A 23,329-nucleotide genomic window follows, 5' to 3' on the forward strand; every position below is an offset into this window, starting at 1 on the left:
TAAAATTGGGCTACGTGAAGCTTAAAACTCTTAATTTTAAACGACTCCGCACAATCGGCCAGAACTTGATCCTCTGTAATTCTTTGCAAATAGCGTTTGCATTTTATTATCGAATGTGTTTTATAGTGGCGTAGGATGAGATTCGGCTCATGTTTTTGCATAAATATAATAAAAGGAGGCTTCCCAGTGAACATGGATTTGGGAAATAGTGTTTACTTATTTCTCTCAATTCAAAAGAGTGTGAACTGGAAATTTTTTGTTTCAGTTATTTTTTTTTTCCAAACACAAAGGCTGCATATTGTTTCTTTCCATAAAGAACACAAGCCAATCTGGGGACAATTATGGTTTTGTATTTCTCTTCGGGGAGCACCGGCCCATACTGTGAACTTGCCAATCAACAAACAAGGCTCCGTGCTGCCCAGACAGGCTGTGACTTGGCATGGAGACGACAGAGTCATACAGAGCCGGGGCCCCAGGCTCTGTATCAGCAGCTGGTCTCCCCTGGGGCAGGCGGGCCTGGGAGAAGCTCCAGAGGATGAGGGCCCTGTGGATTAGAGGCTGTGGAGGAGGCCAGCGAGAAGGGTGGGAGCAGAACCAAGGTATGAGGCAGGCACTTTCACCGCCATTCTTTGTGCTTATCTAGTCTTTCCAGAGACTGCTGAGGTGATGGGGGGAGATGCTGATTTCTGGTGGGCCCTGGAGTCTCAAAGAGGCCACTTGGGTCTAGAACAGGTAGGTAGGAGACTAAAGAAATGGTGAGGGGTCTGGAGTTGGCCAGGTCTAAGCCAGATCTGAATTCTTTCTCTGCCACTCACTAGCTTTTTGGGTAAGAGGCTTCACCTCTTTAAGCCTCATTTTTCTTATCTGCAGAATGGGATGCTAATTGGACTTAATTCAAGATTGTTGTAAAGTTATGCTGGAGGAAAAAAATAAAAAGAGGAAGTAAGCACTTTGCTCAGTGCCTGACCCATATCACTGAGTATTCTGGTTAGTTCAAGCTGAGCTGCAACACTTACACTCAGAGGATGGGACAGTTCTGGATTTGGGCTCCAGCCTGCCTTGTGTTAGGATTAGTTATTTAGGTCTGTCTTGATTATAGTCAAGGTAATCGAGGGTTGGGGAAGACTTAGACTGACTCGAGTGCCTCGAATGCTCAGCAATTGAGGTTTGAATTTCTCTTTTTAATCAGTCACTTCTGCCCTATTTTGTGCCTTTCCTTTGTGAAGGGCGGTTCTGCCTGGGGACTGGATGGGGGGCGGGGCGGGGGTGGGGGGAAGGCCAGGTTGGCTCCGTTATCCTTGTGGTACTCTTCCTGCAATATGTACTAATTACCACCAGGTGGCAGTAGAGTCCCAGGCCCCCTTTGGAAGCCAGAAAACAGCAGAGGATTTCCATTCTTGGGAGACATTGAAAAATGGATTTCTATTTATTAAACCAGCTCAATGAAATTAACCTACTCACCACCCTCTACTTTAAGCATGGGCGAGTTAATGAGACAAAATGCAAAGTGTTTGGTGCACTCAATTATCTTTCCTTAACTAATCTTTAAAGAGCATATAATCTGGTGCTCCCATTCCTTTAGGGAAGGCTTTCTCTTCTCCTAATCCCCAAGTTTGCTCCACTTGGTCTTACCACTCCCTGGAGCTTCCTCCTGTTCTTGCTTATATTCACTCACTCAGCTAACGCTTATTGTTCCTCTGCTCTGTGCCTGGCCCCATGGGGGATGCTCTGACATTAGGGAGCTCATAGCCTTGAGGGGAGGGCAGTGCTGTGGAAACAGCAGGAGCTCACCAACCCAAATGCTCACAATGTTTGGGCAGATAACAGAGATGAGGAAGCAGGTCTGCAGTAAGAATAGGGAGTTGGGGGGGCTTGGCCATCTGGAGACTTTTGTAGTTGTTCAGTTGAAGTCATATCCGACTCTTTGCAATCCCACAGACTGTGATATGCCAGGCTTTCCTGTCCTGCACTATGTCCCGGAGTGTGCTCAGACTCATGTCCCTTGAGTCAGTGATGCCATCCAACCATCTCTTCTGCTATCACCTCCTTCTCTTCCTGCCCTCAGTGTTTCCCAGCATCAGGGTCTTTTCCAATGAGCCGGCTCTGAAGACTTGGTGCTCATCTAAAGAGCAGCTCAGCTACCACTCAGCTCCCCTGATTGTTGTCAGATCTTCCCATCCTTCAAGATAAATCAATATATTGATTTTTAGAAATAATTTATTGTTGACTGCGCTGGGTTATTGTTGCTGTGTGCAATCTTTCTCCAGCTGCGGCAAGTGGGGGCCACTCTGCAGTTGTGGTGTGTAGGCTTCTCTTGCGGTGGAGCACGGGCACCAGGCCGCGCAGGCTTCAGCAGTGCAGTCTTAGGTGCCCTGCGACACATAAGATCTTCCCAGATCAGGGATCGAACCCATGGACCCCTGCATTGGCAAGTGGATTCCCAGCTGCTGGCCATCTGGAGACTTGGTTGTTGTTCGTAGGTAAGAACTCCCTATTCCTACTGCAGACCTAATACAGTGATTTTTTAAAATATAAAATTATTTACTTTAAATCTGTTACTGGGCCAGACTTGACTCTCGAGCTGTGAGTTTGTGAATGAGAGACTCGTACCGGGTGATGGGGTAATCAGGAAGCTGCGTCCAGGGGGCTGCAGGCACCCAGAGGAGGGTGCCCTGGCTCTGCCTGGAGCATACATTTGTTCATTCATTCATTCACCAATTATTGCTTGCCTTCCTATTGTGTGCAGAGTTCTGTGTTGAGGATTCATGATAAGCCCAGCTCCCCTTGCTGGGGTATGTAGCCTCGCAGCAGAGTTCTGTACTGAGGATTCACGATAAGCCCAGCTCCCCTTGCTGGGGTATGTAGCCTCGCAGCAGGGCGCAGATACCCCGCACTGTACCATGCTATTTATGGTTTGGTTATAAACTCTGTTACCTGAGGGACTGGTGTGCAGTGTGATCAGACTCTGAGAATGGGTCAGGGAGGGCTTTGAGGAACTGATGTTTAATCTGACATCTGGAGGATAACTAGGAGTTTTTCTTATCCACTTACCAGGTCAGTCACTTCTTCCTCCAGAGGTGAACTAAACACCCATTGGGGAGGGTCTTGCTCAGGCAGGGTCATGGTCTGGAGAAAAGGCCATGTCTCAGGCAGGAGTCTCAGATGGTCAGTGTTGGAAACTTTTCCTTACGTGGAATGTGCTGGACAGAACAGCAGTGCACTGGGAATGAGTTGAGGGAGGTGAGAGATTTCTTCTGCCCTGATCTGGGGCGCATGCTACGGGAGGAGAGGCTCTGGGAGGAGTGAGCAGCCCTTTCAGAGAGCCGAGGGAGGGCCTCTGGCCAGCATTACAGAAAGGAAGATGAGGCAGAGATGGAAGCATAGACCCCTGGCTCCTGGGGCAAGGAGATTCCAGGTACTGTGATGAGTGGTGCTCACGGTGGAGCCGAAAGCTGTGGACGTGGAGGATGAGGATGCTCAGGGCCCAGAGTTACACCAACAGGGCTCAGAAATGGGGTACACAGTTCCCCCAAGTCTGATGTGTGGGAGAAAGAACCCATCAGATGTGGGTGCATATCCCGTTTCCCCACCTAGAGCTTATGATCTTGGGCAAATCACTTAAACTTCCTCAGCCTCAGTGTCCTCCTTCAGGATGGATGTTTTGTGCTCTGGGTGGTGGAGTCAGTGATGTCACAGGATCATTAGTAGAAGGGCCTCGCCTGGGGCCCGGCCCAGTGATGGCCAGTCTGTCTGAGTCCTGCCCTCCTACCCTTCTCAGTGATACCGCTGCTGGCAGGAAGTTCCTGCCTTCTGCTCTCCTCACACCCACCAACCCAGAATTTGTCCTTATGTCCTCAAGCCCTGAAGGCCACAGGGATGTCCTTAAAGTCAAAGGTCTCCACTCCAGCCTGTACCCCCTCTTCACCCTCAGCCTCATGTGGACCTTATCCTGACCACTCTGTTCGCACACATCTCTTTAGGAAACAGACTGCCCATTCAAGAGAAGATGCATACATTTCCCAATACGTTCTTTTCAGAACTGAGAAGACCAAGTTCACGCTCATCCCCAGCCCAGGATGCCTGGGAGAGCTGGGGCTAGAAGGAGGCTTGTCCTCAGCCTGGCTCTGACGTCCCCTCTCTGTGTGACCTTGGGCTGGATAATACATTAGAAAGTGGAACACTTCACGAATGCTGCTGTGTGCATTGTGTAGAAGACAGTGATCAGGAGATTTTCCTTGCCATCTTCCTACTTTTTTCTCTTGAAGTGGAGGACTCAGGTCTTTCCCACCTGATTGTTAAAGAGCACAGTCTCCATTAGTCCATGAACCAGCGTCCTAAGCTTCACCTGTTGCTCAGCCTGTGTGAGGCTCCAGGAGAAGGCAGAACAGGAGATGAACTTGCTGGAAACTTCCTTCAAGGAGACTCTTTGAGGATGAGAATTCAACAGTGAGGCCTGGGGGCGCTTGGCTGCCCTGCCCTGCCCCTCACCCTTCAGCAAGGTCTTAAGGTTATTGTAGGTACAAAGCCTCACGCCTGACATATGGGAGGCTCCCATCAGGCCCTTGATGGGCCACTGTTATCTCTAGGAATTGTTGTTTATAAATGAAACCGTGTGTGTGAAGCACACACTCATGCCTGACCCAGAATAGCTATTTATCACAATCCTGCTCACGGTCGTCATAAATAATGCACACAACGTGCTGGCGGGGTACAGAGTTGGTCTTCAGTAAAGATTCTTAGAAAGTCCTGGGGGATTCTGATTGTAAACCAGTATCTCAGGGCCTCGGCATGCCAAGGGCTGGGTACACAGTGGTGCGGATGCTAAATGAAGTGGCTGGCATGACGCTGGGCATGTACTGACGCCCAGGGCACACTTCTTCCCGTTGTCACCCTCCAGCATCAGGGGCATGTTTCTCACATCAGAAAATGGGAGCCCCAGGCTGGAGGGTCCCTTTTAGTAACTCCCAGGCACATAGCTGCCTTCCTGTCTATCAACAGAGCTCCCTCCTCCTCTCTGGCTCCTCGAGCCTGGGGTTCCAGCTCCAGCTCAGCCAGTGACCTCTCTGGGCTGTCCTCAAAGCTTCCTTGCTCCTCCCACTCCCGGGCCATCCTCCGATGGACAAGCTCTTGCAGCCTCTGGCTTCAGCCTGAAACTGAGAACCTCTGTCTCCGCAGCCAGAATCTAGGCTAGGGAGGGCAGCTCTGGCCTCTGTAGCCCCCCTCTCCTACCCTGGTCCCCAAGCCCTGGCTCAGAGTGAATCTGTAGCTTCCAGGCCTTGGGATGATCTTGGCATGAAGTCTGAGGACCTGAGGGTACCTGGGTTCAGGGCCTCCATGCATCTCTCCAGGACACCCCGGGGAAGCTGGTCATGCTGCTGAACACCACACATCCCTCTTCAGGCAGACACATGAATGCTCACACTCCTGTATGTGCTCCATCAGATGCACGGGAATTCAAGCACACACACTCATACGCAGGGCTACTGCTGCACACTGTGGAGGCTCCAGGTCCAATGCACGTATGTGAGTACACACCCCTGGGCACTCATCTTTCCTTACATGCTGCAGGAAAGGAGACACGCCCTCACTCGGGGACACGCATTTGCAGTCACACAGATGTACACACAAAGGACTGAGTCCTCTCAGGTACACCCCACCCCCCATGCCCTCCCTAAGCACAGGTACACGAAAATATGCCTTGCACATCTGTGTGACCCTCCCCACTCACCAGAGACCCACATGCCCCGGCACACCCCCTCCTCCTAAACTGGGCTCCAGACCGAGGCAGCGCCCCTTAAGTGCTCAGACATCCCAGCCACGCAGTGCCGCTTGGCCCTCACGGGGCCCTCCAAGTGCACGCTTATAAAAACATTCCTCCTGTGATGGAGTGCTTCCTTTGGGCCTCTTCGGCTTGTAACAGATTAAAGGCGAACAGGCATTTGTCACGGGGAAGTGTACCCAGTTGTGCTGGAAAATGGACTTTTCGATGAGCATGAGAGCTTGAACCTGTCACAGAGGGGAGGGCCCGTGTTACTGCAGCCTGCCGGGCCGCCGTGGCCGTCGCCCGCCTTATCGGCTGTGGCAGGCATCACCTCCGACTGAAAGGATCCCATTACGGTAAGTAATGACTTAATCACAGCGGGTTTGTGATGGAGATGACCTCTACGCATCCCGCGGGCCTCCTCGATGGATGGCACCTCTCCACACCATGACTAACAGCGCCCCGTTCTGCTCCCTGCCGGAGGGCCACTGGGCCCAGCTGGGACACAGGGTCAGGCGGCTTGGGAAGGCTGCAGGTGGCACAAGGGCAACGATGGGAGAGAAAGGTACCGAGACGATGGGCCCCATCGGCTCAGACAGGCGGGAAAACAGACCTGGAGAGCATGCCTCACAAGTCCGCTGTCGTGACTTTAACTCCACGCCTTTTCAGAACCTTGAGCTTTAAAGCAGAATGCCAAGGACATTAAGAACTTCCGTCAGGCGGGTGCCAGGATCCGCATTTGGCACTTTCCACACTTTATCTTGCTCCAGTCCTAGAAGGTAGCGTATTACCCTTGTCCCACTTTACAGATGAGGAAACTGAGGCTCAGAAAGAAAATACGTGACTAGCCCAAGGTCCCGGAGCAAGTGAATGAGAAGGCTGGGAATTGACCTCAGGGCTGCGAGCCCTGAAGCCAGCATTCCTGGCCATTGTGTCCAGAGAGCCTCCCATCAGCTGTCAATGGTCTTGTGCCTTTGGGGGTCACAGTGCCCTCCTCCTTCCCAAGCAGAATGGGAGCTAAGTCTTCTGCACCCATGGGTTCACATGCCAGGGGGACTTCTGTTTTCTGCCTGGAGGTTGTGTGTGCCAGACGTTCACCATCCACCCACAGCCAGCACATGGACATGGAAGCAACCTCTGTGTCTATCAACAGATGAATGGATAAAGAAGATGTGGTACATACATACAATGGAACATTACTCAGAGACATTACTTTGCCAACAAAGGTCCGTCTAGTCAAGGCTATGGTTTTTCCTGTGGTCATGTATGGATGTGAGAGTTGGACTGTGAAGAAGGCTGAGCGCCCAAGAATTGATGCTTTTGAACTGTGGTGTTGGAGAAGACTCTTGAGAGTCCCTTGGACCTCAAGGAGATCAGCCCTGGGATTTCTTTGGAAGGAATGATGCTAAAGCTGAAACTCCAGTACTTTGGCCACCTCATGCGAAGAGTTGACTCATTGGAAAAGACTCTGATGCTGGGAGGGATTGGGGGCAGGAGGAGAAGGGGACGACAGAGGATGAGATGGCTGGATGGCATCACTGACTCGATGGACGTGAGTCTGAGTGAACTCTGGGAGTTGGTGATGGACAGGGAGGCCTGGCGTGCTGCGATTCATGGGGTCGCAGAGTCGGACACGACTGATCGACTGAACTGAACTGAACTGAACTGAAAAAGAATGAAATAATGGACATAAATAAACAATAATGGAATAAACATGAATGGACCTAGAGATTATCATACTAAGTGAAGTAAACTAGACAAATATTATATATCACTTACGGGTGGAATCTTAAAAAATTATACAAATGAATTTATTTACAAAACAGAAACAGATCAACAGGCATAGAGAACAAACATAGTTACCAAAGGGGAAGTGGTGGGGAGTTGAGTATATTGGGAGAAGGGGATTAACAGACACATATTACCACACATAGACTAGATAAACAACAGGGATTTACTGTGTAGCATGAGAAACTATATCCAATATCTTGTAATAAAGCATGTTGAAAAGTGAAAGTGTTAGTTGCTCGGTTGTGTCCGACTCTTTGCAACCCCACAGACTGTCACCTGCCAGGCTCCTCTGTCCATGGCATTCTCCAGGCAAGAATATTGGAGTGGGTTGCCATTTCCTTCTCCAGGGGATCTTCCTAACCCAGGGATTGAACCTGGGTCTCCTGAATTGCAGACAGATTCTTTACTATCTGAGCCACCAGGGAAGCCCTTATAAGCCATATTGGAACAGAATTTTTTAAAAAGAGTATAGATACATACATGTATATGTACAACTGAATCACTTTGCTGTACGCTTGAAACTAACACAATACTGTAAGTCAACTATACCTCAATTTAAAGAAAAAAATGAGGCTGCAGAGGTGTTCTTCTCTGCGGGCTGGTCTCTGCCACTATACTCGTCTGCAAGGCTCCCTAAGACAAAGCTGCTGCCACCCGACGGGGGGAAGCGGCCACTGAGTTAGTTGCATTTACTTGGCAACATTTATTCAAAGGATATTTATTAAGTGCCTACTACTGTGTCAAGCAGCCATTGAGTTTCATTCGCTTAGCAATGAATTTGCTGAATTTGCCGAATTTGCCGAATTTAATTCAGCAAATATTTATCAGGTGCCTACTACGTATTGGCTGGATGCAGTGATGAGCTAGACAGACATGATTCCTTCCTCCCTGGAGGTGAGCCCAGGAGATGCAAAGAAATCCCAGCTCAGTGCCCTGGGGAGCGTTTGTTGAGGACATACTCTATGCCAGGGACAGATGAATACCCTCCTGTCATCGTCCTGACAGCTCTGTGAGAAGACACTAGAGTGACACCTGTGTTTTCATAGAGAAAGTGACTTGTGTGAAAGAGCATAAGTGACTTCCCTGGGGCTGCACAGCTGGTATGTGATGGAGCGGAGCCTTGAGCCCGGATGCGCCGAAAGCTCGTGCTTTTCACAGCTACCTACATGGCTCTGCTCTCTTGTCTCCTGGCAGCGGATCTGGGGCCCTGCAGACCTGGGCAGTAGGGGTGGATTTGGGGGGTGGCCCTGTACTCTCCACCTGGAGAGCTGCTTCCTTCCCTCCCGCCCGCCTCTCCCCCCACCCCCAGCTCCCCCCAGCCCCCAGAGTCTGGGCCTTCTCTGCAGTTGGGGAGAGCTTATTCTCATGCTAATTGCAAAACTAATTGTTCTTATTGCAAAATCCATTATATAGTATATTTATATTGCAGATAATGAGCTGTTTGGATTAAATAGCTCACTAAAAGTCAATAAAAAGAAATTTGCTTCACTGTTCCTCCCCTCATTTTTCACCGGCGCGGTTAACACAGCCGTCCTTCTCCCTGAAGGCTGGAATTCATTAAAACGCCTGGAGCAGCAAGGGGGTGTTGCTGCGTGGTTTCCCCTTCTCTTGGAAAAGGCATTGGGAGGAGAGGCTTGGAAGGCAAGAAGCAAGTTCTTCCCCTGGTTTTACTGAGGCAGGGGCGACTAATGAAGGAAAGTACATCTTAATTTCTGGCAGAATTGAAGATCATATAACCTCTAGTGTGAAACCTGGGGCTGGATGGGTTGGGGGTGTATGTTGGGAGTGGGGGGACTGAGGAAGGAGCTGTCAGTCCCTGCCACCCCTCAAAGGGCTGGAGAAAACAGCCAAAGGCCTCAATGCTGGACTCTGTAGGATGAAAGTTGTGGATGAGGCCCCGCTTGGGGTCAGGAACGAGGGCACAAGAAGACGGGCTGGGCAGGTTTTGAGAGCGTGAATGTCAGGTTTGAAGTCAGGGTCTGGATTTCCAGGTTCTGATCCCTTGTAGCACCACAGCATCTCTGTGTCTTCCAGAATTTTCCTAGTCTATTTCTCTGGCCTTGGTTCTAAACCGGAAGCTGGCTTGTCTAAGCTGAGTCCTACCAGGAGTGGGGCTGGTCTGTGAAGTTCTGGAATTACTGGCCCTGGGGCTTCTGCATTCACTGTGTTTCATGTGATAAACTCTGGGTTTCTCAGGAAGGACTGGAGTCCAGTCTTAAACCCTGCTCCCTGTACTTGACATCCTATGGCACAGAGTAATCAAAGTGGGGGCTACGAGAAGGGCCTGTTTCTTATGTCTTTTCCTAGGAGCCACCCTCACTTTGGGTCTGATAAAATGGCATGATCTGAGAACGGGATGGCCCGGATAGAAGTTGCCAGCTTCCTCAGACCCACAGAGTGTTCATCTTCTCTACAGTCCATCCATCTATCCATTCATCCATCCACCCAACAGACATGTACTGAGTGCCTGTAATGTTCAAGACATTGTGTCAGGTCCTGGCGATAACTGAATAAAAACACACAAAGTCTTTATTCTCATGGAACATATAGTTTGATGGGGACATGGGAGCAGATACTAATCAAATAGTCACACAAATGAGTGATTAATTAAAACCAAGGCAAGTGCCTTAGAAGGAAAGGAAGAACAGTTCTAAGAAAGCAGTCCTAGGAGGAACTAGTCTGGGTGATGGGGCCAATGAAGACTTCCTAAAGGCTGCAACATCTGAGCCGAGCTCTGCAGGGTGAATGCGTTAGACAAAGAAGGGGAGGGGTAAATTTGGGCAAAGGCCCAGCCCAGGGAGGGACAAGGATGGGAGTAGGATAGCAAAAAGCCAGAGAGGGTGAGGCTGGTGTGGTGGGCTGGGACCACGGCATACAGGGCCGTATCTGTCAAGACATTAAGGAGTTTAATCTTTACCCTAGGAGCAAAGGGAAGCCACTCTGTGTTAACAGCAGTGCGGGGATATGACCTGCACTCTGAAAAGTTCACGCTGCTGCCAGTGACAGAGGTAGCACTGGACGGTTTGAGCTGCCGAGAAGGATGGTGGGGCCAATAGAGGAAGCGGGATGAAGACAGAAGCGTGGGAAGGATGGGGAGGAGGAAATTTGCCCAAAGGAAGTCAAGATTGTATCAGCAAGGGAGCTGAGATGCTATCTTCCCATTTGGTGCTGTGCTGAGCAGACCGTATTTCGGGAGGCTGATTTCAAACTCTCGAATGACAGAGGTGTGGAACCTGGCTTCAGCATCCCCAGAGAGTTCCCCAAACTGTTCTTAGGAGCTTGTCTGGGGGCCCTTGCGGCATCTCCAGGGATGCTCAGCTCAGGGCTTGCAGGGCCAGTAAAGTCATGGCGAAGTTTCCTGGTAGGATGGCAAACAAAGAGACACCAAATCATTCCAGCCTTGGTGTTGGCCAGCCCAGAGAAGGGACTTCAGGGCCCCCCAGACAGAGAAAACAGGCTTAATAGCCAAGGGAAGGCAGCCTGAGGAGACCCTGCTCCAGGCAGCTGAAATGGCTGTAATCTACAGCCATCTTTACTTAACGACTTCAAAGGGAGATGGAAAGAGAGCGAGGCAGCGGGAATGCTGGAGCAACTTGAGTGTGGCTGAGATCAAAGGCAACAGAATGTGGTGCCATGCATCCCCCTTCTGGGCCTCAGCATCCACGTAAACGCTGGAGTGAAAGGGCCTTTCTATGGAGGAAACAGAGGTTCCAGAACACGGAGTCCAGCGGAAGGGACACCAGAAGCCACTTTCAGCCCAGCCCAGCCCAGCTTGACCCCTCTGGGAGAGGGGGTCTGAGGAGCTCGGGGTCCCTGTGTTCTGATGCTTATAAACTCCCTGCCCTGGCAATGACCAGGGATGTCCAGGAGGAAAGATCAACCTCTCTGAGGCTCTGGGGAGCCCTCTGTGAGGGTCTGTGTCTGCCCTTGGTTCTCATCCACTCCTTCAGAAAGTTAAGAACTCAGTGGGTCAGTTGGTACACGGAGTATAAGTAGGGAACCAACAAGTAAGGACCGGAAGTGCTGGTTCTTTCTGCTGCCTCTCTGGGGTTGCATGATAGTTGCAGATTGCCCCCCTTTGCTTGGCAGGCTTGTGGTCCACCTTGCTTGGGAGCAGGGGCAGGGACTAGCTGGCCATCTTGTGGTAAACAAGCTCTCCTTCATAGGTCTTGATGGGGACCCTGGACCTGGGCAATGAGAGGAGATTTGTGAGTGTGTGTGTGTGAGAGAGAGTAAGTGTGCCTTTCTCTGTGCCTGTGTGTATCCTAGGTGGTAGGGAAGCTGTGAATTTAAGATTCGGAGTGTATGTCTGAATTTGTGTGTTTCAGGGGTTTTGTGTGAAGTGTCTCTCTGAACGTGTCTGTGTTGCTGTGTGTGTGTGTGTTGTGGGGGTGTGTGTGTGTTGTGAGTGTGTGTGCTCCTGTTGCATGGTCCAAGGGCAGGATGTGTTGTGCTTCTTCGGGAGAGGGGAGAGGTCTGGGGAGGGGAGGAGTGTGTGTGCACGAGCGTGCCGAGTGGCAGGAATGACAAATGATTAATCTATAGAAATCTATATTCTATTCTTCCATGCATCCACTCCGCCCTGCTCACGCTCCCATGCATCACCTCCGGAAATCCATCACCCGACTCCCAACCAAGGACAGACTGTGAGGAGCGAACGCTTGCCTTATTGATGGACTTGGCTGGGCGTTTTATACATTTGGATGTACAGAAAAAGAGCGCTCACTCTGGCCTCGTCATTCACTCTCCCATTCATTTATTCATTCAGTCAATCATTGGTCCAGCAAATAGTTCTCGTGTGCCCACTGTGTGCCAGGAATGGTCCTGGGTGCTCAGGGTCCAGTGATGAATATGAGTAGTCATAGTCCTCAGTTTCTCTAGGTTCTGGGCCAGTGGGGTTTGCAGATAGCATGCTGGCAGTTTCGGCTGATGTGATGCAGGAGGTACAGGGAGCTCTGGGAGAATAGAGGGGGTGGGAAATTAACCTGAGCTGGAGCTCACAGAAGGCTGTTAAAGGAGGTGACACCTCAGATGAGCCCCAAAGAGGGGGAGGAGAGGGGGCACCAGGCAGAGGGAGCAGCATGGGCAAAGGGCCAGAGGTAAAGAGAATTTCCCCTTTGAGGAAAACCAAGAGTGGGTCTGATGGCTGGGGATGGAGCATAAAGATGAAGTGGCAAGAGATGAGGATGCATAGAAGTGGGTGGTGACCGGAAAGAGGCTGGAGTACCTTGTTTTGGAGGCTGGATTTCCCCGGAGGGCAATACAGGGAGCCCCTGATGGGTCTAGGTGGGGCTCATACAATGTTGCATTTTATAAAACAATCATCTCTGGTTGATGGTGGGGAGACTAGACTGGAGGCAGGGAGGCCAGCCTTGAGGCTGACGTAGCAGCTCCAGAAAGGATGGTGATGGATTGGATTAGGGTGGTGGTTAGGAAGGAGGGATGTGAGCCGAGTCCAGAGACTCAGAGCTTGGCCATAGACTGCATATTGTGGTGAGAGAGTGGCAAGCTTGGCCCTAGGTTTCTGGGCAAGTTATTCTTGCTCTCTCAGCCTCAATTTTCCACCTCTAAAGTGGGGATGACAATTCCGGCTTCACAGGGTGGGTGTGAGGTTATGTGACTCATCTTCCATTTGTGGCCACCTTTAGGGTCTTCTTTGGCCACAGTGTGTCTGTTTCTCCTCTCCCACTGGATACACCATCTCCTGATTTGCTCTTTTCTAGGAGATTTTCTGGGAGAAGACTCTTGAGAGTCCCTTGGACTGCAAGGAAATCAAGCCAGTCAATCCTAAAGGAAATCAACCCTGAATATTCATTGGAAGGACTGTTGCAGAACCTGAAGCTCCAATATTTTGGCCACCTGATGCAACGAGCCAATTCACTGGGAAAGACCCTGATGCTGGGAAAGATTGAGGACAAGAGAAGAAGGGGGCGGCAAAGGATGAGGTAGTTAGATACCATCACTGACTTAATGGACATGAGTTTGAGCAAACTCTGAGAGATAGTAAAGGACAGGGAAGCCTGGTGTGCTGCAGTTCATGGGGCTGCAAAGAATCAGACACAGCTTAGTGGCTAAACAGTGACGAGGAGGTTTTGGGCTGCTCCACCCCCTGGGGGGTGTTTCTTACCCTACACCCAAGGCAACCCCTGCACTGTGGTGCCCCCCAGAAGCCCACTGCTTTTAGCCCCGGAGGTCCTGCAGGCCACGTATGGGCAAACTGGCACTCAGCGAGGAAAGGACCTGTTGTCTAACCTTGTTGGTGCCCAAGAGGCCACACATCCTTAGGCAGGCTGACTCTAACCACTGCCTTTCTTAGGCAGCGCCACTTCTTAGAAGTGATCAGGGAGCCGAGCTTCGTGGGCCAAGGCGTGAGTTTCCAGTCTTTCCTGGAGAAAAGAGCATGGGCCAGGCCTCAAGGAGGATCCAGGGGCTGCTAATTTTTCACCTGACCCTTGTGTGGTGTGACCAAACATCCAGAGAAGAGGTTTTCCTGTGATTCTTCCTCTCCCCCTTCCCCAGGGCAGCCAAACAATTTCTGATCTAGGAAGCCTTCTTACTTCAATGTACGGCTTCTGTACATTGGATAATGTTCCATTTGGCAAAACAACAGTCCTTTTAAGACACAGGCAGAGTTGACACTTATCACAGCAAAAACATTTTTTTTTTCCTCTTTTCTCCGTCTCCCTTCTGAGCGTGCATCTAATGATACTGTAAAGTCTGCACTGCAAAGGCCTCTCCTCTGGGGAGTGGCAGCAAGCGGGGCTGTCTGATGGAGGAGGCAGTGGTGGGGGGAGCGGGAGGCAGGAGGGAGGCTTGGTTCCGCCTGGGTCTTTGATGCATTGCTGTTTTTGCTTATTTGCAGAGGAAATGAGACTGTGGACCAAAGGGGACAAGGCTCTTCTCGGGAAAAGCCGGGAAGTGCCAAGGAGATGGCCCTGCACACTTAGAATATTTTCAAATTAAGTGACAGCGGGCACAACACGATGGGGGAGACGGCGTGCGTTTCTGTGGAGCGTTCAGTCACAATTTATCATTATCCAATTTTTTTTTCCCTTGGGTTTTTCTCTCTCACACATTTTTTATCCTGATCTGACAGCTAAATGAGGAATCACACTGCCTACGTTATCTGTTTTGTTCAGGAATTAATCCTGTCGTCAAACACCGACTGCCAAGCGGTTTGCGGGAGCCGGCTGGCTGTGCTGTCCGGGACATAGTGTCGGTGGGGCCCTTCCAGCTGGCGGTCCTGAGGACCTGCTTGAGAAAGGCTGCCTCTGGGAGATGCACAAGCTTCTGGAGGAGATCTGCATGTCCCTGAGCCCTGGCCACAGGCTCCTTGGCTGGAAGAACGCTCTGGGAGTGTATCCATCCCAATCTTTCGTCAAGTTCATGAAGTCATTAGATATAAAGTCGGTGGGTGGAGGTCATAGTGTCCCTCCCTCTGCCTCTGGCAGCTTTGGGAAGAAAGGCATGGACCCCTGATTTCTGAGAAGGTGTTAATTCAGCTGACAGCTGTCCTCTTGGGAAAACCGTGTATGTGTGTGTGTGTGTGCATGTGCGTGTGTGCGTGTGCGCATGTGGGTGTGCGTGTGTGTGTGTGTGTGTGGGCATTAAGTTGCTTCAGTTGTGTCTGACTCTTTGTGACCCCATGGACTGCAGCCCACCAGGCTCTTCTGTCTGTGGGATTCTCCAGGCAAGAATACTGGAGTGGGTTCGATTTCCTTCTCCAGGGGATTTTCCCAACCCAGGGATCAAACCTGTGTCTCATGTCTCCTGCATTGGCAGGTGGGTTCTTTACCACTAGTGCCCTGCCTTTCTTCTTTCCTCCTTTCTCAATTTTGTTTTCTCCTGTAGTGATGAATAAGATGTGATTGTAAATAAGATAGATCTGGTCTTGCGATTAAATCATTGTAAATGGGGTGAGTTCTAGGAAGAGGAGGCGCAGGGCAGTCCCAGACCCTGTAAATGGTGCCCCAGCTGAAGGTCAGCTGCAGGAAGCTAGGTGACCGACTATGGGGTATTGGTCATGGGGATGGAAAGAGGAGTCCAGGAGGAGGCACAGTGTCCCAGGACCCTTGACTCCGTCTGCACACATGCCTCCATGGGTGTCGTTGTTTGACCGATGTCAGTCTCGCCTATAAGTCAGTTCGTTGTATGAGAGAGGGACCATGCCTGATTTTGCTCATCCATGAGGCCAGCTGTGAGCACAGAGCAGGTGGAAGTGTCCATAGGGACCTTAAGCAGGCGTCCACCAAGGGGCAGGAGGAGAGAGGTGATGCTGTGAGCTGAGGCTCTGATCCTACCCGAGGTCCTCAGGTTCCTCTCTGACTGGCAGTTTCCTACCAGTAACTGGTGCTCTGGAAATATTTTTGTCTCTAGATGTCACCTTAAATGGCCCCCAGCTTGGACCGAGGGGGAGAGGATTATTGCAGGATGGAGCAGGGCAGCCAAACTGCTAAAAGCACAGACTCTACAGTGGGGCATCCTACCCCACTTCAACGTCAGCTACTTCCCATTTGTGAGAACATGAAGCCTCAGTTTCCTCCTCTGTCATGTGCTTGATATGTGCATGATAATAATAGGCTCTGTCTCCAGAAAGACAAATATCATCTGATACCGCTCATGTGCTGTGCTGTGCTTAGTCACTCAGTTGTGTCCGACTCTTTGCGACCCCATGGACTGTAGCCCGCTAGGCTCCTCTGTCCATGGAATTCTCCAGGCAAGAATACTGGAGTGGGTTGCCATGCCCTCCTCCAGGGTATCTTCCCAACCCATGGATCAAACCCAGGTCCCCCACATTGCAGGTGGACTCTTTACCATCTGAGCCACCAGGGAAGCCCATGAATACTGGAGTAGGTAGTCTATCCCTTCTTCAGGGTATCTTCCTGACCCAGGAATCGAACTGGGGCCTCCTGCATTGTAGGCGGACTCTACCGGCTGAGCTACCAGGGAGGCCCCAATATCACTCATACACAGAATCTAAAAAAATGATTGTTGTTGTTCAGTCGTTGTGAAGTCGTGTCTAACTCTTTGTGATCCGATGGACCATAAACCTTCAGGCTCCTCTGTCCATGGCAATTCTCCAGGCAGGAATACTGGAGTGGGTTGCCATTTCCTCCTCCAGGGGATCTTTCCAGCTCAGGGATTGAACCAGTTATCTGCTGCATTGGCTGTGGATTCTTTATCTTTGAGCCACCAGGGAAGGTCCCCCCAAATGATACAAATGAACTTATTTATAAAACAGAAATGGATTTAGAGAGAAAACAAACTTACAATTTCCAGAGTGGGGGAGGATAAATTAGGAGTTTGGGATTAACATAGACACATCACCATATATAAAATAAACAATAAGAACCTACTGCATAGCACAACTATATTCAACACCTTGTAATAACTTTTAGTGGAAAAGACTGAAAAAGAATACATCTATATCTATGTAACTGAATCCCTTGGTTGTACACTTGAAACTAACACACATTGTGGATCAACTATACTTCTACTAAAGAAAAAAAAAAGAATTGGCTCTGTCCCTTAGAGATACAACCAGGATGAAACGCGATGCTGTGTAGCTGGGGTTTGACATTGTTGCTGCCCACTGCTGACTGTTGCAGCCCTGTTTTAACAGGGGGCCTGAGAAGCCTGTTGCAGGCCGTCTCTCTCCCACTCCAGGCCCCAGAGTACACCCGCGTTTGTCCTTCTCTGGCCAGCACGGTGACCTCCAGGTCCACGCATCCTCCCGTTCCTTCCAGCTTGGCTAGGTGGGGATTCTGGTGAAGAAGCAGATGGCAGCTGGGGCTGAGTGTGACAGTGATTATGCTCTGAAAGGGTGATAATTTATTCTGTTCAGCCTTGACTCGGAGTTGGAAGGAGAAATCTATTACTTCTGGAAGGCAAGGCTGAGGGTGACCTCCACTCTCTGACCTCGAACAGGCAGCTGGCCCTTGTTTTCCTGGCTCCTTAGCTGGGGGAAAGTGGAAAGTGGGTCTGGTAGGACCCCAGGAAGCTTTCTTGGAGAGGGACCTCCAGTGGGAATTGGAAGTGGTGAGGTGCAGGTGGCCTGGGGGAGAGGCAGGTGGGAAACAGCAGGACCCCAGCCCCAGGCAGCAGGAGTGGCCCAGGAGTGTTGCTGCTCCCCACCTCTCTGACTTGGCTGGGGTACCAGGCCCAGCTCCTGCTCGTCTTCCTCGTGAGTGGACGATGCCTTCTAAGCAGTGGGGAGAAAGATATAAAACTAATCCCCACTCTAATAAAACAGCCTCCCGATTAAATATGTATGAACACATATTGATTTGCGGATTAAACCGAAAAGAAAATTGAGCCTGTAATTGAGCTGGGGAGCATGTACAGGGTGAGACTGGGGATGCACTTCTCCAAACACACCTGCTGGGCCTAGGCCAGGTTCTGGGGCTGAAGGGCCAGGGAACAGGGGGAGCTCTATGTGTGGAGCCTCCAGCGACACCTTGGGTACTCGTCAGTAACAGGCAGCTTTCCAGAAGAAGGAAGAAGCTGAGATGGGATTCCGCTCACGGCTGTTTGACTCCAAGTCTAAGGTCCTGTTTACTATGGGCCAGACTGGGCAGTCTGATTATACGAGAGCTTGCAGAGTTGTAGAATCATGCATCCTCTAAGCTGGAAGGGCTTTTGTCTTGAGTCTAGCCTCCTGCCTGAAACTGATCACCTTCCCCCACTGACACAAGGACATCAAACATCTCCTTGGGTGTCTCCAGGGATGGGGAGCTCACTATCTTTTGTGGGGAGCTGAGAGCTCTTGGAAGGAACCAAAGAATGTCTATCACGTCCATCTGGAGGTTCGGTATCTGCTCATTGCGTTGGAAAGAGGAGGACAAATGGTAAAGAGCCCACCTGCGATGCAGGAGACATAAGAGACATGGGTTTGATCCCTGGGCCAGAAAGATCCCCTGGAAAAGGAAATGGCAACCCACCCCAGTATTCTTGTCTGGAAAATTCCAGGGATAGAAGAGCCTGGAAGGCTACAGTCCAGGGGGTCACAAAGAATTGGACATGACTTAGTGACTGAGCAGAAGCACACCGTCATTATCATCATGGAGACTGTTTGCTGAACACCTACTATATTCAGGCACCTTACCTACATGCTGATCCTCACAACAGCCCTAGAAAGTAGACATACTTTCTCAGTTGGGCAGAGGGGAGACTGAGTTTCAGAAGCTGGAGATATAGAATGACACTGCTCAGCCCAACCACAGCTTGCTTGACCTGGCCACTTTTGCTCTGTCCTGGAGAAGTGTGGCCTCCTGGTTCCTTGCTATTAACTGCTCAAGATTCCCCCGACCTGAGCCCAGCTGTGTGTGGTCCAAGCAGGATGGCCCTGTCTCCCTGAGCCTGGCTCAGGCCCCTGGACCACAGGTTTCTGTGCATGCCTCTTCCTTGCTGGGACTCTGTCATCCTTTCTCAGTCTGCATCCCCTCCCCTCTGCTCTTCTGTGCTGTCCCCACCCACTGCCCTGACACCTTCTGGCGTCTGCCTTTCCCTACAGCTCTAGGCTCACACATCCTCAAGGTGCACTGCACTTTACAGTGTGTAGAGCAATTCCATGTTTGTTATCTCATTCAAAGTCCACAACAACCTGATATCCCATATGACAGATGAGGAATTTGAGGAATAGGCGAGTGAGGCAATTTGCCCCAAATCACAGTGACATTGCTAGGTATGTCTGTCCAGGTGACATTACACCTGTCCCAGGAGCAGATGCCATTTTCAGGGCCCACACATGATACAAAGAGGCTGTGTGATAGAGTGGAAGGTATATATAGACTTGGGTTCAAGCCCCTGTGCTGACTTTAGCTGGCTGTGTGATCTTGGACAAATTACGTAATGTCTCTGAGTCATATTTTTTCAGGCTTAGCTTGACCCCGTCTCTGGGGCTGGGGCCAGAACTCACATGGAATTACCTTTTAGAAGTGCCCCCAGAACTCAGGGCTTGCCCACATGGCTAATCATCAGAGAGACATCTGCCAGGACAGCTCCCCACTCACTGTGGATTTGGGATTAGGAGAAAGAAAGACGTATAATGTGGAGTGAGGGACAGGAATCCCCAGTGCCACATGGCAGTACCCTGTTCATCAGGACCCCCGAGGATGGCTGAAGGCCCACAGGCCCCCAGCTGCAGCTGCCTCCGCCCTCGTTATTAAAACAATAATTTAATTTTAATAAGAGCCTGAAGAGTTCTTCAGGAAGCTGCTACCACCACTCTGTCCCTGATTAAAAGAATGAATCAGGCAGGATCCAGCTTCCACCTAGCTAGGCTGGGAATGGGGACATTGTGTTGAGCTCTCTCTAGAGACTTTCAGCAACTCCAGCGTCTGCGGAGGGAACTGCAGAGGCTTTGAGGCTGCGTCCTTCTCCATGGAGGTGGGAGGGCTGGCGGTGGAGGGCCCAGGCTTATACCATCAGAGTCCTGGGCCTGCCTCCTGGCTCCACTGTTGACCAGCTGCAGAGCTGGCAGGTAGGGACTTAGCCTCTCTGAGCCTCAGTTTCTTCTTTTGCGAAATGAGCATCATGATTTCTGGCTCAGACTCTGGGTGAGATAATATGAAAAATGATAATAGGGACAATGTGCAGAGCCCACAGGTGGCTTATTTACAGCCGGGATGAGAACCCACGGGTTAGAGTCCTGGCCGTTGGGTTTCTCTCTCCTGCCGTAAGTCAGTGTTTCTGTGCTCCTGTTACATGCAGGCAATGACTCCAACTCTGGGCTTCTGAGTCCAAGTTTAGGGACCTGCATGACCCTAACACACAGGCTGTGGGAAATTTCCTTCTCCTTCCGGATGGTCTGTAGAATCTTGGGACTGTAAACTCTGAAGACTCATAGGATCTAAGGGGGTCATTTGATGTTTAGTTCATCCCCCTGTCTGGTGGGCAATCATTCCCACAGACAGAGTACAGGGAGGGGTACCCTCTTCTTTCTCCCACATCCTTGCCTAAATCTCATGATGGTTGGAGGAAGAAAAGTGTGGGGAGGCTTTAAAAACCGAGTCTCCCATATTTCAGCCTGGCAAAGGTGAGTCTGTGGGAACTTCTGCCCCCCTCTTCAGGTCCTCTTTCCCAGTTCCCCTCAAGGAAAGCCTTGGTCATTTTCTGGTTTCTTAGGAATGCCTACTTGGTGAAGGAAAACCAAATTCCACCATATTCAAAATGGTCCTGTATGCTGAGCATGTGGGTTTGTCCCCTGCAGGCTGAAGGTCCCTGAGTTTCTTGAGCTGGTTGTCACCATAGTCCTGTCCAGGTGGCTTAGTTCCCAGGACATGCCCTTAACTTCCTCCTGCCTCCCAACCACCATCACAAAGTACTTCTGGAAGGTATTTGGTCCAGGCTGTCAAGAGCAGAGTTCATTTGTCACCTCCCCGTGGATGAAGGCAAAGGGTCCAAGTGAGATTCCATCACTCACATTCCTGGTATTTTTCCACTCTGCTTAGCCTGAAACCCAAGCCTCTCACTGTAACTTTCAAGGTTTTACCTATCAGAGAGCTGGAGACTTCTCGTTTGTCTCCTAAGACCCAGCCTTCACTCTTGTCCACTCATTCTAGGTCTAGGAGGCTGACCCATATGGATGTCCTCGGGCTCCTGGCTGGCACTGGCCCCTGGCTGTCACCAGCAGCAGAGTGGGGGAGGGAGAGAGTGAGGCTGGGTGTGGATGTCATTGATGTTCTCCCCGTGGGGCCACTGCAGCTTGGGTGTGTTTCCTCTCTCTTTACACAGCTCCATCTACATCTAGCAACTGCTCCCTCCTTCACTCTCTTGCTGGGGATTCTTCCAGTTCTAGAGATCTGTTCCATCCTCGTCAGGTCCCTGCACACACCTGTTTAAAGAGTCCCTTTATCAAACTGTCCTCACATGACCCAGCTCTCATGCACCATCGTAGTTCTGCTGCGATCCTGGCTGATATACCCTTGCCCAGCTGTCTGATCCTCCAGGGCTCCTGTCCAGCAGGTGTGACAGCCCTTTACAGCTGGGAATCCCTTCTGGCTAGATGGTGCCTGTGCCCAGTTCAGTTCAGTTCAGTCACTCAGTCAAGTCTGACTCTTTGCAACCCCATGGACTGCAGCACACCAGGCCTCTCTGTCCATCACCTACTCCCAGAGCTCACTCAAACTCATGTCTGTTGAGTCGGTGATGCCATCCAACCATCTCATCCTCTGTCGTCCCCTTCTCCTCCTGCCTTCAATCTTTCCCAGCATCAGAGTCTTTTCCAATGAGTTAGTTCTTCACATCAGGTGGCCAAAGTATTGAAGCTTCAGCTTCAGCGTCAGTCCTTCCAATGAATATTCAGGACTGATTTCCCTTAGGATGGACTGGTTGATCTCCTTGCAGTCCAAGGGACTCTCAAGAGTCTTCTCCAACACCCCAGGTCAAAATCATTAATTCTTTGACACTCAGCTTTCTTTATAGTCCAACTCTCACATCTATACATGACTACTAGAAAAACCATAGCCTTGACTAGATGGACGTTTGTTGGCAAAGTAATGTTTCTGCTTTTTAATAAGCTGTCTAGTTTGGTCATAACTTTTCTTCCAAGGAGCAAGCATCTTAATTTCATGGCTGCGGTCACCATCTGCAGTGATTTTGGAGCCCCCCCAAATAAAGTCTGTCACTATTTCCATTGTTTCCCCATCTATTTGCCATGAAGTGACGGGACCAGATGCCAAGATCTTCGTTTTCTGAACATTGAGCTTTAAGCCAACTTTAAGCTGTGCCCAGCCAGTTGTTAAATACCGTGGGTGTCACCCTTGACTTCGTCTTCTCTTTGCCTCCCCTTCACTCAGTATGTTGCAGCCACACTGGCTTGTCATTCTTCTCCTGAACAACTTGGTCCTGAACCCACTGCTTCTCTGACCACCCTTATCTCCCAGCACCTTTTATCACATCTGCCTGCATCACTCAGGGGCCCAGCAAGAGGAAGAGGCACGCTCAACTGGGAATATGAAGAGATGCGACCAGTGTGAGGGATCTGGTGACCAGCAACTATGAGAAGCTGTTAGCACCCAGGGACCTGGGGGAACCTGCAGGAAGGAGTGCTGTCAGAGCCTGGAGACACTGGAGCTGTCACCGTAGATGGATGAGCCCTGTAGACCCAGGCAGCAAGGTACAGAGGGAGCAGGAGAGGAAACACTGGGCCTCTCTCCTCTTGTGCCCTCAATTCTTACAGGGTTCCTTGTTGTCTGAACCCAGCTAGAAGCAGCTGGCAAGGGAGCCCTGGAGTGCAGGCCACAGGGCTCACCCTTCAGAGTGCAGAGTAGAGGTGGGGGAGAAGAACAGAATCGAGGTCAGGGGAAGAAGTAGAAACTGGACACAGCTCATGTTGCCTTTGTTGAGCTTATCAGCACCTGAAAGAGTCTTCTTTTTGGGTTGGCTGGTGTCTCCTGGTTCTCTTCTCTATTGCAATGTCAGCTCCACAGGACAGGGACCTTTTGTCTTGCCACTTGGGACCCGCCCCAGCGCTGGGCAAAGTGCCTGGCACAGGGCAGGTCCTCCACAACTCTATTAAATGGAAGAATTAGGAAGAAATGACAACCTGCTTGAGGCTCAAGGTTCATTCAGGCCAGCAGCTCTGTGGCTCAGGGTTCCCCAGGCCATCTTGGTTCACCTTGGGTTCAGCCTGGGGGTGCGCACCCCAGGGCAAGGAGGGAGTGTGTGTGCATTCTTCCAGGTTGGAGCCTGATGTTGGCCCAGGCTTCATGGCCACTGTCACTACGCAGGGATTAGACCTAAGGGATGGGGTGGAAGCCCAAAGTCCCCCTTCCC

General features: G+C 50.7%; 1 long non-coding RNA gene across 1 annotated transcript; it reads left to right on the plus strand.

Moving 5' to 3' along the window:
• Positions 1-398: 398 nt before the first annotated feature.
• LOC133244831 (uncharacterized) lies at positions 399-15,434 on the plus strand. Its single transcript, XR_009735529.1, has 3 exons — positions 399-599; positions 13,276-13,497; positions 14,415-15,434. It is a non-coding gene; the product is annotated as an uncharacterized LOC133244831 (long non-coding RNA).
• Positions 15,435-23,329: the final 7,895 nt, after the last annotated feature.

Source organism: Bos javanicus, chromosome 3, assembly GCF_032452875.1.
Source record: "Bos javanicus breed banteng chromosome 3, ARS-OSU_banteng_1.0, whole genome shotgun sequence".
Taxonomy (NCBI): Eukaryota; Metazoa; Chordata; class Mammalia; order Artiodactyla; family Bovidae; genus Bos; species Bos javanicus.